This window comes from Somniosus microcephalus, unplaced genomic scaffold (assembly GCF_052327205.1).
Source record: "Somniosus microcephalus isolate GS21.2 unplaced genomic scaffold, FLI_Smic_1.0 unresolved_chr4, whole genome shotgun sequence".
In the NCBI taxonomy this organism is placed as follows: Eukaryota; Metazoa; Chordata; class Chondrichthyes; order Squaliformes; family Somniosidae; genus Somniosus; species Somniosus microcephalus.
In genome coordinates, this window is record NW_028225182.1 from 46,466,991 (window position 1) to 46,481,120 (window position 14,130).

The 14,130-nt window shown below is 43.2% G+C and overlaps 1 non-coding gene across 1 annotated transcript; it reads left to right on the plus strand.

Moving 5' to 3' along the window:
* The first annotated feature begins 13,221 nt into the window (after positions 1–13,221).
* trnaw-cca (transfer RNA tryptophan (anticodon CCA)) lies at positions 13,222–13,293 on the plus strand. Its single transcript has one exon. It is a non-coding gene; the product is annotated as a tRNA-Trp (tRNA).
* The last annotated feature ends 837 nt before the right edge of the window (positions 13,294–14,130 follow it).

Consider the following 14,130-nt stretch of genomic DNA (forward strand, 5'->3'; position numbering starts at 1 on the left):
TTCAGGCATTCATTGGAACTATAAGGGGAACCAGTGGAGGCAGCATATTTGGATTTCCAAAAGGCATTCGATAAGGAAACACGTTAAAGCTTGTTACACAAGATAAGGGCTCATGGGACTGGAGGTAATGTATTAGCAAGAATAGAGGATTGGTTAACGGACAGAAAATAGAGAGCAGGAATTATCGGGTGATTTTCAGATTGGCAGGCTGTAACTAGTGGGGTGCCGCAAGGATCAAGTGCGCATGCTTCAGCTATTTACAGTCTATATTACTGACTTAGATGAAGGGACAGAGTGTAATGTATCCAAGTTTTCTGATGATACAAAGCTAGGTGGGAAAGTAAGCTGTGAGGAGGACACAAAGAGCCTATAATGGGATATAGACAGATTAAGTGAGTAGGCGGGCAATAAGGTGGCAGATGGAATATAATGTAGGGAAATGTGAGGTTATTCACTTTGGTAGGAAGAATAGACAAAGAGAATATTTTTAAATGGTGCAAAGCTATTAATTCTTTCGTTCTGCAAATGAAAGTTATGGGGTAAGTAATGGTAATTTATACAATTCTAATTTTCTCAAATCAGCTGAATGTACTCAATTTCATCAGGTTGTGATTTAAAAACTGTGTTATAAAAGTCACTTTCCTGACCAGGAATCGAAACCGTGTGGCGGAGGTGAAAGGACTGGTTTTCTGAATCATTTAAAGGTGATCGCTATGAATCACGCAGCATAGGTTTAAAGTCACGGCTACAATTTGTTTCGGTGTAGAAGAAGGGGATTGAATATGACAATAAAATCACCATACAGCGCCCGTTGTGAGAAAGAGTTCGAGCATACAATTAAATTAAGGCTGCGAAGTTACCGCTGAGCTAAACCTGACGCCGATCAAAGGATGAGAAACCGCTCAATATAAAGGATGAGTTCACAAACATCAGGCACAGTGCAGTCTGGTCAACGTCAAGCCTCTCTTTCTTATTCAAAGACATGAACGGGAGTCAGACGCCACAAACTTTAATTAAAGGCACAGATGCGAGTAACACTTCCAAATCTTTTCACTGTAAAATTATTTCACTTTATTTAATGGCTGACTGCATTGAATCTGAAAATGATCAACATGAGATTTTATGTTCGCTGCTGATTCGCTTTTCCGTGGACACTAACGCGTCGGTTTCCGTAGTGCAGCGACTATCATGTTCGCCTCCTACAAGAACAGTTCCCAAATCGAACCCGGGTGGATATGTTCGAGTGGAACATTTTTATTCTCTGCAATAACCGGTCCGGTTATATTGAACAAAATTTGTCCCAGATTCCTGATGTCGTAAGTAATGAACATTTTAAACCAGCCTCCTAAAATACGATGGGCCTTGAAATTGCGATCGGAGGTTTGTCGCCGGCTTACGCCTTCGAACTGAGAAACAAATCCCAATTAACTGGTGTCTCCGGAGCTTCGCACTCTTGCGGTCTTGGGCCTGCTGGCGTACGCCTGCATAAAGGCCCACGGATACCATTGGCGCTCACGGTTCGGCAGCATCCGTTGGCCAGGCCAACCAATCACACAGGGGATTCCTAGGATGCTGTATGTACGGAATCCCATAAGCATAATAGAAATCTCCAAATAAATAACATTTCACACCACGGAAGTAAGAATAATTGGTCACATGTTCAAAATAAATGAATTTAATTAAGCATTCAATGGTCTCATTCTGTGCCGTTATGACTCCTCTCTGCCCCACACAACAGTGAGAGGGAAATAGAGGGAGAGCACGATTCCAACGAGGAACAGGTGCAGGAAGTTTTTATACAGTTATTCATATGCCAGTAAATCTTTTAAAATTATTTCACTTGAACTTTTCCAGTTCAATTTTTCCAAGGAGCATTTCAAGGAGCTGGGAAGAAGTTAAAAAATTGGGGTTGTTAAAAAAAAAACCTCCCCGTCGGGGAATTGAACCCCGGTCTCCCGCATGACAGGCGGGGATACTCATCACTATACTAACGAGGAACTAAAAAATACAGTGCTTGATCAGAACTAGAATGGACCTGTGAACAGAGTGAGAAAGAGACAGACAGACAGAGAGAGAGACAGGGACAAAGAGAGAGGCAGAGACAAAGAGAGAGAGACAGATAGAGACTAAGAAAGAGAGACACGCACAAAGAGAGAGTGGTCCCAGGGATGAGTTGACTTCAATATAATTGCAAAATACTGCGGATGCTGGAAATCTGAAATAACAACAGAAAATGCTGGAAATACTCAGCAGGCCAGGCAGCATCCGTGGAGAGAGAAACAGAGTTAACGGTTCAGGTCTGGGGCCCTTCATCAGAACTGGAAAAAGCTGGAGATGTAACAGATATTGAGCAGGTGCAGAGACAGGGGGGCGGGGTTAGGAGGGGACGAAGAAATAGAAAGAACATCCTGTACTTTTGTAAGAGGCAGGAAAGATAAAATGTTGCAAATGGGAATGGCAAAAATCATACTGCATGAAAAATGGGGGCAGGGATAATTATGTGAAATTGTTGAACTCAATGTTGAGTCCGGCAGGCTGCAAAGTGCCCAATCGAAAGATGAGGTGCTGTTCCTCGAGCTTACGTTGAGCGTCATTGGAACAATGCAATAGCCCGAGGACAGAGAGATCAGAGTGGGAGTGAAGCGGTGAATTAAAGTGACAGGCGACCGGAAGCTCAGGGTCACCCGTACGGACTGAGCGGAGGTGTTCCGCAAAGTGGTCGCCCAATCTGCATTTGGTCTCCCCAATGTAGAGGAGACCGCATCGTGAGCAGCGAATACAGTATATTAAATTGCAAGAAGTACAAGTAAATCGCTGTTTCAGTTATTTTGAGAGACTGAGAAGCTGCAATTGTTATCTGCAGAAGGTTAAGAGGAAATTTAATCGAGGTTTTTAAATTTACAAAATGTTATGATAAGAGTAAATAAGGAGAATCTGTTTCCAGTGGCAGGAGGGTCGGTAACTGGAGGACACCGATTGAACCTAACCGGCAAAATTACCAGAGGGGAGATGAGGAGTTTTTTTTTACCGCAGCCAGTTGTTGTGATCGGGAATGCGCTGCCTGAAAGGGCGGTGGAGCAGATGCAATAGTAACTTTCAAAAGAGAATTGAATAAATAATTGTAAAGGAGAAATTTGCAGGACTATGGGGAAAAGCAGGGGAGTGGGACTATTTGAAGAGCTCTTTCAAAGTGCCAGTGCAGACTCAATGGGCTGCATGGCCTCCTTCTTTGCCGTATCAATCTTTGATTCTATGAATCTATGATTTAAAATTCAAATTGAATGTTTTGAAATATAAATGTAACATTTTAAAACTTAACAAAATTTACCTAAACGAATTTTAATATTGATTTTAACCCTTACAATGGTAAAAAAAGACCTTTCGCCTGCTATTACCAGGTGTAAGGGTTTCGTGGGCATTCGCTGGGCAGTAGTTAGCCCAACTCTGTGACAGCAAAAGTGATGTTGCAGCGGATGCGGTGGATGTGTCCAAGCGAAACTTGACAGACCGCAATTTCTGGGCGTGCGGATACCTGGCACTTGTGTACTCGTTCTGAAGCCGCACAATAGCCTATGCTGTGCATTCGCTGTCGGAAGCACCGTAAAATCCGGGCCATGGTGTAAAATGAGATCTGCATAACAGTTCATCACATAGAAAGCACAATATATGTTATTGAAGTATCTTTAGCATTTATGTCATTCTATAAATTAAGATTATCGGTTAATTAATAATAATTAAAACAATTTTCCACGTTAGATGCCTGTTAGAGTTGAAACAAAATTAGTTTAATTTAATAAAAAACTGTTATAAAAATGACATCCCTGACCGGGAATTGAACCCGGGCAGTAAGAGTGCCGAATCCTGATCACGAGACTACCAGGGAACACTGAAGTAAAGTGACGCAATAATCGTAATTAGAATGAGTCAATCTGTATTGGATACAAATTAATTTTGCGTGTTTACATGTAAAGCATTTCATGACTCTGCGGCTTACAGATCTATTTACATTGTATCTGAAATATTTTGTCATTTATTGGGGTGCATCTATCTTCTTTGGAAACCTCATTAAAGTGCTCGAACCTCTTCTATTATCCCTCAGACCGGCTGTACAACAACCACAGTCTCATACCGTGCACTGGCATCTTCCAGTTCTAGATATGTATATAGAGAATTAATGGTGAAAGGTCATCGACGTAAAGGTTACACATACATGTAAAAATACTGGAGTCAGTTGTAGATTTATTTTCTTTATTTTTATAACATTCTTCAGGATATTAATATATAAATATCTGTGTTTGAAACTGTGATTCTTCTAAATGGATTTTGGGTGTATCATTGCGTTGCTGATGAATAAATGTGAATGTATCTGTGTGTTATTGATCAATGTATTTGTGTGTATCGGTGTTCTGTATAAAGTCATTTGCGTGTAATTTAAAAGTAAGACAGAAATAAATAGCCAGAACATATTTTTGAATGAGACAGATTCACCCAAATAAATGAATAAATAATACCGATACATGTAAATATTGGATATGTAACTGAAGGAATAAAGTGTGCAGGCCTACGGGGAAAGGGCGGGGGAGTGGGACTCGCTGAAGGGCGCTTGCAGAGAGCTGGCACGGGCTGGACGGGCCGAATGGCCTCCTTCTGTGCTGGAACCATTCTATGATTCTATGATGTAGATCTGTAAGTGGTGAAAGGCGACTACAGTGTCTCACCACCACCCCAGGGATGGGCAATAAATGCTGGCCTTGCCAGCGAGACCTACATCCCTTGAGCCAATATAAAAAACGCATCTAATACAAGTTCTCATTGTTGTGAGATAACAATTAATATATTAATTATCCAGACTCATATGAGCTGTAAAGGAACCGTGACCCACGACATCATTTGAACACGCAACTTCAGGATCTGCAGTCAGGTGCACTACCGTTGCGACATGAGGTCCAGACAGCTTCCTAGTCATATTCAGGTTGATATATATATTATATCTTATATATATACAGGCATCATAGCTGGACCCTGGTGGTCGACTGGAACGCATCCGGTTACGATTCTTAATCAAGGAATTCAGCGTGACAAAAGATTGTATAAAGCACTGTATAAAAATAATTCAAACCTGTGAGACGAGTAATAATTGCTTGAATCACCGTTAATAAACCCAGTACTTTCTGTTACAGATTTAGGTTACTGACTCTCTTTGCGGGGCACTTGTTCCGGGTTTAATATTACAAACTGGGTGACATCGCTGATCGTGATGAGGCAAGGGGCGTCTGAGCGGCCCCACTGTGTGGGTGTGGAAGAGAACACGTTAGGGGTGTGCGGGGGGAATCAGTGACATTTTTTGTAAAGGGCAGCGGAGAAGAAGGACTGAGAACTTTCAGTGTGGGACAGAAGTTGTTTAAAGTGAGGCAACACATTGCCGATCAGCACAGAGGGAGTTCACTGAGTCAGGTCCCCTCTGCTGCTGCTATAGAGCCGGGGGTGTCCGCAGTGTCGCGGTTGTCACGTTCGAGGTTTGGCGAACAATCAGAGGCGAATTTATTCTCCTGTCAAAAGGGCCACAGCGGCTTCTCCCTTGTTCTTTAATTGTTCTTTATTTCACTTCACTGAATAGATAACTTCGAGTGAGAGAAAGCTGATCCACAGAGAGACCCATTTCATCTTTTGTTCACTTTTAAGCACTGGAATCTCCGAATCGCTGAAGTTCAGAAATATAATCCATTAATCTGCAGGGTGGCAGTCAGTAAGAAACCTTTTCTGTCTGGATCCGGGCGAGGAGATGGCTTCAGGCTCAAGATTGCCGATACTGGCGATAGATTTTTGTTGGGTAAGGGTATTCAAGGTTACGGAACCAAAGCGGGTAGATGGAGTGAAGAACAGATCAGCTCTGATCTAATTGAATGACGTATGAGGAGAGATTGGGTCGATTGGGCTTATACTCGCTGGAGTTTAGAAGAATGAGAGGGGATCTCATTGAAACTTATAAAATTCTAACAGGACTAGACAGACTAGATGCAGGATGGATGTTCCCGATGGCGAGGGAGTCCAGAACCAGGGGTCACAGTCTAAGGATAAGGGGTAAGCCATTTAGGATAGAGATTAGGAGGAACTTCTTCACCCAGAGAGTGGTGAACCTGTGGAATTCTCTACCACAGAAGACAGTTGAGGCCAATTTATTAAATATATTCAAGACGGAGTTAGATATATTTCTTAAGGCTTAAGGGATCAAGGGATATGGGGAGAAGGCCGGGACAGGGTACTGAATTTGTATGTTCAGCCATGATCTCATTGAATGGTAGAACAGGCTCGAGGGGCCGAATGGCCTACTCCTGCTCCTATCCTCTGTCTTTCTATGATTTGAGGTGCTATATTAGTTTGATGCGATGTATTAGTTTGAGGTGCTGTATTAATTTTATGTGCTGTATTAGTTTGAGCCGCTGTATTAGTTTGAGGTGTTGTATTAGTTTGAGGTGCTGTATTAGTTTGAGGTGCTGTATTACTTTGCTGTGCTGCATTTGTTTGCTGCGCTGTATTAGTTTGAGGTGCTGTATTAGTTTGAGGTGTTGTACATTACACATTACAGCTGACTGAATCCGAGGTCCGGAGAACCTTCAGGAGGGTGAAAGCACGGAAGGCAGCCAGCCCAGACGGGGTTTCACCCCATATCTTCAAGACCTGCGCAGACCAGCTGGCTCCTGTGTTCACGGACATTTTTAACATCTCATTGCAGCAGTCTGTTGTACCAGTGTGCTTCAAGGAGACAACCATTGTGCCGTTACCTAAGAAGACCAAGGTAACAGGCCTCAATGACTATCGTCCCGTGGCTCTGACATCCATAGCCATGAAGTGCCTGGAAAAGCTGGTCATGACACACATAAGCAGCGTCATATCCGATTCCTTGGACCCGTTCCAGTTCGCATATAGGGCGAACAGGTCTGTAGACGATGCCATCTCCCTAACTCTACACACTGCCCTGGAACACCTAGACAGGAGGGACACTTACGTCAGACTGTTGTTCATTGACTACAGTTCTGCATTTAATACTATTATGCCCTCCAAGTTGGTCCTGAAACTGAGGGACCTAGGCCTGGGCACCCCCATCTGCATTTGGATTCTGGATTTCTTGACTGGTAGGCCTCAAGTGGTGAAAATAGCGAACAACACCTCATCCACTCTGGTTCTCAACACCGGAGCGCCACAAGGCTGCTGCCTCAGTCCTTGGCTGTACTCTCTGTTTACACATGACTGTACAGCCATACACAGCGATAATCGGATTATCAAGTTTGCCGACGACACCACAGTAATTGGCCTGATAAGCAACGATGACGAGACGGAGTACAGAGATGAGATAGTCCAGCTGATGAGATGGTGCAATGACAACAACCTTGCCCTGAACGTTGGAAAAACTAAGGAGCTGATCGTGGACTTCAGAAGCCACCAAGGGAACCATCGCCCCATCAGCATAGACGGGACACCAGTGGGAGTCATCAGTTGCTTCCGATTCCTGGGTCTGCAGATCTCTGATGACCTGGCCTGGAACCATAATACTGAGGCTATGCTGAAGAAGGCACACCAGCGCCTTTACCCTCTATGGTGCCTGAGGAAATGCAGCATAAGCACACAGTGGCTTGTGAACTTTTACCGTGGCACCATAGAGAGTGTCCTTGACGAGTGGTGTCAATGTGTGGTATGGTAACACCACTGCACAGAACAAGAAAGCCATCCAGAGAGTTGTGAATACGGCAGAAAAGATCATCGGGTGCGCACTTCCGTCCATCGAGGAGATCTTCCAGACCAGGTGCCAGAACAAGGCCCGCTCTATCATCCAGGACCCCAATCACCCTGGGCACAAACTGTTCGCCCTCCTGTGGTCTGGACGTCGGTACCGCAGCATCCGAATCAGGACCAGCAGGTTTAAGAACAGTTTCTATCCACAGGCAGTGCACCTACTGAACTGCTAATCGCACTGCCCCATATATTATAATTATATGTTTATGTAAATATATATATTATACTTATATTACCATATATTTATCATATTACATTACTATTATTTCCAGTGGTAATTGAGGCTTTTTTGCACTATTCATCATATCCTGCAACTTGGACTGTTATTGCTATACTTTTTGCTTATTTGCTTATTGTTTTTATTTATACTTGTTTTTATTTTTTTGCTTTTATATTATACTAGCTGGGGAGCCCAGCGTTGCCGGGGCTGTTTTGGGGCAGGCGGTTTAAATCGAGTGCCAGGCTTTGGGGCCCTGTCTGTGTCCCTTTGTGAATCTGGTGCTGGGCAACATTTTAAATCGAGTGGCAGGCTTTAGGGCCCTGTGTGTGTCCCTGTCTGTCTACCTTTTAAAAGGTTGAAAAATGAAAGTGAAACTACTTATGGCTTTGGGGCCCTGTCTGTGTCCCTTTGTGAATCTGGTGCTGGGCAACATTGTAAATCGAGTGGCAGGCTTTAGGGCCCTGTGTGTGTCCCTGTCTTTCTACCTTTTAAAAGGTTGAAAAATGAAAGTGAAACTACTTATGGCTTTGGGGCCCTGTCTGTGTCCCTTTGTGAATCTGGTGCTGGGCAACATTTTAAATCGAGTGGCAGGCTTTAGGGCCCTGTGTGTGTCCCTGTCTGTCTACCTTTTAAAAGGTTGAAAAATGAAAGTGAAACTACTTATGGCTTTGGGGCCCTGTCTGTGTCCCTTTGTGAATCTGGTGCTGGGCAACATTTTAAATCGAGTGGTAGGTTTAGGGCCCTGTCTGTGTCCCTGTATGTCTACCTTTTAAAAGGTTGAAAAATGAAAGTGAAAGTACTTATAAAACGTTTTTGGTAAATCTTATGTTATTTTTAAAAGAGATACTAACTTGGAAAGTCGTTTTAGCTGGAAGCTGAAGTCATTTGAGCTGCAAGCTGAACAGAGCTGGTAGTGAAACAATGGCTGGCAGCTCCCCGAGATGAAAACGAATAGTCCCGCCCACACACACACCGATTGGCCAACCATCAGGGGACCGTACTGTAGGATTGGTCAATCGTGACGAAACAGGATTGGTGGAACCTTGATGTCAGTCAATCAATGCTAGCAGATAATGAGTTTAATTTGGAAGGTTTTTTGCATAAGGCACGAATAATTTTCGTCCGACCGAAAAGTAAATATGCTTAAAACCGTCTCTGAAGCGTAAGCTTTCTTTGGAGGTAACGCGCGCGTAGGTACGCCCTGTAACTTTCGAGCGCATAGCCCGACAGATGCACAGGAAATGACAGATAGACAGAATGACAGAATGACAGACAGAATGACAGACAGATCGACCGATTTATATATATAGATGCTTGTATTGTGGGAGTGAGTGGGGAGTAAGCATTCCATTGTACTAGTTACATATGGCAATAAAATGATCTTGAATCTTGAATCTTGAATCTTGTATTAGTTTGAGGTGCTGTATTAGTTTGAGATGCTCTATTAGTTTGAGGCGCTGTATTAGTTTGAGGCGCTGTATTCGTTTGAGGTGCCGTATTAGAATGAGGTGCTGTATTAGTTTGAGGTGCTTTATTGTTTTGAGGTGCTTTATTAGTTTGAGGTGCTGTATTAGATTGAGGTGCTGTATTAGTTTGAGGTGCTGTATTAGTTTGAGGCGCTGTATTAGATTGAGGTGCTGTATTAGTTTGAGGCGCTGTATTAGTTTGAGGTGCTGTATTAGTTTGAGGTGCTGTATTAGTTTGAGGTGCTGTATTAGTTTGAGGTGCTTTATTAGTTTGAGGTGCTTTATTAGTTTGAGGTGCTGTATTAGTTTGAGGTGCTTTATTAGTTTGAGGTGCTGTATTAGTTTGAGGTGCTGTATTAGTTTAAGGTGCTTTATTAGTTTGAGTTGCTGTATTCGTTTGAGGTTGTGTATTCGTTTGATGTAGTGTACTATTTTGAGGTGTATTATTTTGATGTTTTTCATTAGTTTGAGGTGCGATATTATTTTGAGGGGCTGTATTATTTTTAGCTGTTGTATTATTTTGACATAATGTATTAGCTTGAGGAGTTGTATTATTATGACATCGTGTATTAGTTTGAGAATTTGTATTAGTTGGAGGTAGTGTATTATTTTGAGGTGTACTAGTTTGGGGTGTATTGGTTTGAGGTGCTGTATTAGTTTGAGGTGTTGTATTAATTTGATGTGCCGTATTAGTTTGACCTGTATTAGTTTGAGGTGTTCGATTAGTTTGAGGTGCTGCATTAGTTTGAGGAGCTGAATTGGTTTGAGGAGCTGCATTAGTTTGATGTGCCGTATTAGTTTGACCTGTATTAGTTTGAGGTGTTCGATTAGTTTGAGGTGCTGCATTAGTTTGAGGAGCTGAATTGGTTTGCGGTGCTGTATTAGTTTGAGGTGCTACATTATTTTGAGGTGTTGTATTAATTTGAGATAGTGTATCAGTTTGAGAATTTGTATTAGGTGAGGTGATGCATCCATTTGAACAGCTGTAATAGTTTGAGGAGCCGCGTAGAAGAGGAGAGGAAAGGATGTAAAAGTGACGTTTGGAACAGATACTTTAGAATCCGATAAAGGTTTGATTAACTTGTATATCGATTTCGGAACTACAACGTATTTGAGTTCTCCGGTAAAATTCGCAAGGATTTGTCTAAATACTGTTGCTAATTATAAGTCTAATTATTGCATGATTAATTAATCTGACATTTAATGTTGTGAACCCTTTTACTGCACTACGCGTTCTCCAGCTGTGCTCGGAGCGCCGTCCCCTTCAATCCATCGCTCACAGGGACAGTTTCATTCAGCGTTTCTATTCTCTGGCCCTTGGTGAAATTTCATAGATTGAAAGCGACGTGTCTCGCCCCCGAGCTCGTCACCGACTCGCTAACCGCTGCACAGCGACCACACTCTGCTCCCGTGAGATGGAGGCCCAGGAGCTGTTTCAAGCTCGAGTGCAGTTACAAGCAGAACTCGTTCAAAGAAAGTCCACGTCATTGAGGAGCCTGAGTCTTTGCACCGAACTCCTTCCCAAAGTGCTAAGATTCACGTGGGGGGAATTTGAGCACATCTTTCCCCACATTACAACACTTCAAAGGTGCTTCAATGGTTGTAAAGCGCTTTGGACTGTCCTGAATTCGTGAAAAGCGCTGTATCAATGCAAGTCTTTCTTTGCAATAGTTTCAACTGCAAGTTCAAAATCCGCGGACAAAAGTAGTGCACGTCCAGGATTTCAACCCAGGATATCTCGCAAGTTTTAAGCAGCGAGAACCATACCCCTAGACCAAAGAGACAACTGATTGGCGCTAGTGCAGATAAGAGGTAACCATTCTAAAACCATTTTGTGTGTGTGGCTATTCTTGATGAGCAGAGCACTTGAGACGAGACAGTGACTTTGCCTTTTCGACCTGTCTTCTGAAGCGCCGTCCGGTCCCACTCCTACAGTTAATGAGCTGTTGGGATGTTAATGTATCCGGGCTGCAGGAGGCCACTCCAGGCGCAGCAGAGGAGTCTCTGCATTCGTTCTCCGTGGAAACAGTATTTTCCCTCTTCTCTCTTACTCTTCTCTATATCACTCTGCTTTTATGTCTCTATTTCTACCCGCTGTCTCAGTTTCCTGAATCATAACACGGTGTGGGACATTTTTGGAGACGCGCTTTCTTTGTTTCTTATTGAAAGGACACCCAGACAGCCCGACTGAAACTACACTTTGAATCCCGTCGCTGACCCTGTGTTTTCCTATTAATCTGTGTTGTTTTGCTTCCACATTCTCAACCTCTTTCATGTAGCGACACGCGAGGGGGAGATGCCCTAAATCATGCCAACTTTCCCCAAACCCTGCTTAAAGTACCGCAATCCAAACTGTGACCGATATGGTAAATATCATTCAGAATTACTTCACTCACTGTAACGGTGCCATTTGAAAGGTATAATTCGCCTGACAATGCGTGTTTTATTTGTACTTAAACAAGCATATAAATTATTCCTGTTTTCATATTTAGTAAACTTGAATGGAGAAAAGGCATTAAATTGCCTCTACCCACTTTCGAACCATTGAGTTTTCGTGTGTTAGCGGAATGCGATAACCATTACACACCAGAAACCGTCCAGCACTCGGGTACATTGTATTGCAGCGACTCCATAGGAACAGGAGGAGGCCATTCATTCCCTCAAGCCTGTTCCGTCATTGAATTAGATCAGGGCTAGTCTGTATCTTCACTCCCTCTACCCGCTTTGGTTCCTTAACCCTTAATACCCTTACTCAACAAAAATCTATCGACAGTACCGGCAATCTTGAGCCTGAAACCAGATCCGCTACCGGATCCAGAGAGAAAAGGCTTCTTACTGACGGCCACCCTGCAGATTAATGGATTACATTTCTGGATCCGTTTTCTCTCACTCAAAGTTATCTTTTCATAGAAACATAGAAGATTAGGAGCAGGAGTAGGCCATTCGGCCCCTCGAGCCTGCTCCGTCATTCAATGAGATCATGGCTGATCATTCAAATTCAGTACCCTGTCCCTGCCTTCTCCCCATATCCCTTGATCTCTTTAGCCTTAAGAAATATATCTAACTCAGTGAAGTGAAATAAAGAGCAATTAAAGAACAAGGTAGAAGCCGCTGTGGCCCTTTTGACAGGAGAATAAATTCGCCTCTGGATGTTCGCCACAGCAAGTTTAAAAAATATATGTTTCCACCCGGGCTCGAACTTGATAACCGCTACAATGTGGAAATCACCGGCTCTGAAGCAGCAGCAAAGGGCTACTGAGTCAGTTAACTCCCTCTGTGCTGGTCGGCAATGGGTTGCCTCAATTTAAACAACTTCTGTCCCACACTGAATGCTCTGTCCTTCTCCCCCGCTGCGCTTTACAAAAAATGTCACTGGTCCCCCCACACACCCCGAACGTCAATCCTTCCACATCCTGACAGTGGGGCCGTTGAAGCTCCCACTGTCTCCCCGCGATCAGCGATCTCACCCAGTTTGTAAAATTAAACGCGGAACAAACGTCACGCAAAGAGCGTCTGTAACCGAAATCTGTAACAGAAAGTAATGGATTTATTAACCAAGATTAAAGCAATTATTACTCGTCTCACAGACTTGAATTATCTTTCTGCAATTTACTGTTCCCAAATCTTGTGTCAACATAAATTCTTTGATTGAGAATCGAAAGCGGGTGAGTGTCATTCGACCACCAGGAACCAGGTATGATACTTCTGTATATATGAACTTGAATACACAACAAAAACTGACTAGACCTCGTGGCGCAACGGTAGCGCGTCTGACTCCAAATCAGAAGGCTGCGTGTTCAAATCACGTCGGGGTCACTGTTCTTTTACAGCTCATATCAGTCTGGACAATTAATATCTTATTTGTTAACTCACAACAATGAGTATTAGATATATTTTTTATATTTGTTCCTGGGATGTAGGTCTCGCTGGCAAGACCAGCATTTATTGCCCATCTCCGAGGTGGTGGTGAAACACTGTAGTCGCCTTTCATCACTTACAGATCTACATCATAGAATCAGAGAATGGTAACAGCACAGAGGGAGGCCATTCGGCCCGTCCAGCCCGTGTCGCTCTCTGCAAGAGCCCTTCAGCTAGTCCCACTCCCCCGCCCTCTCCCCGTAGCCCAGCACATTTTATTTCCTTCAGGCACTTATCCAAGATTTACATGCATCTGTGTTATTGATTCATTTATTTGGGGGAATCTGTCTCATTCAAAAAGCATGTTCTGGCTCTTTATGTCTGATACACCCAAAATCCATTTAGAAGAATCTCACTTTCAAACACAGATATTTATATATTGATAACCTGATGCATATGATAAAAGTCAAGAAATTAAATGTACAACTGACACACAAAGGGAGACTGGATAGGCACTTGAGGGAAATAAACTTGCAGCGCTACGGGGATAGAGCGTGGGGAATGGGACTGACTGGATTGCTCCACAGAGAGCCGGCACGGACTGGAAGGGCCGAATGGCCTCCTTCTGTGCCGCTTAGACTCTATGACTCATTGACATGCAAAGGATCGCATCAGAACACAAACACTCGCTTGATACAGAAACAGGCCACCCATGTACACACACTCACAGCTCATATTGTCACACGAAGCTGGTTCCATTTCTATGAAAATTCTACACGCCAAAAGTTTAATTGT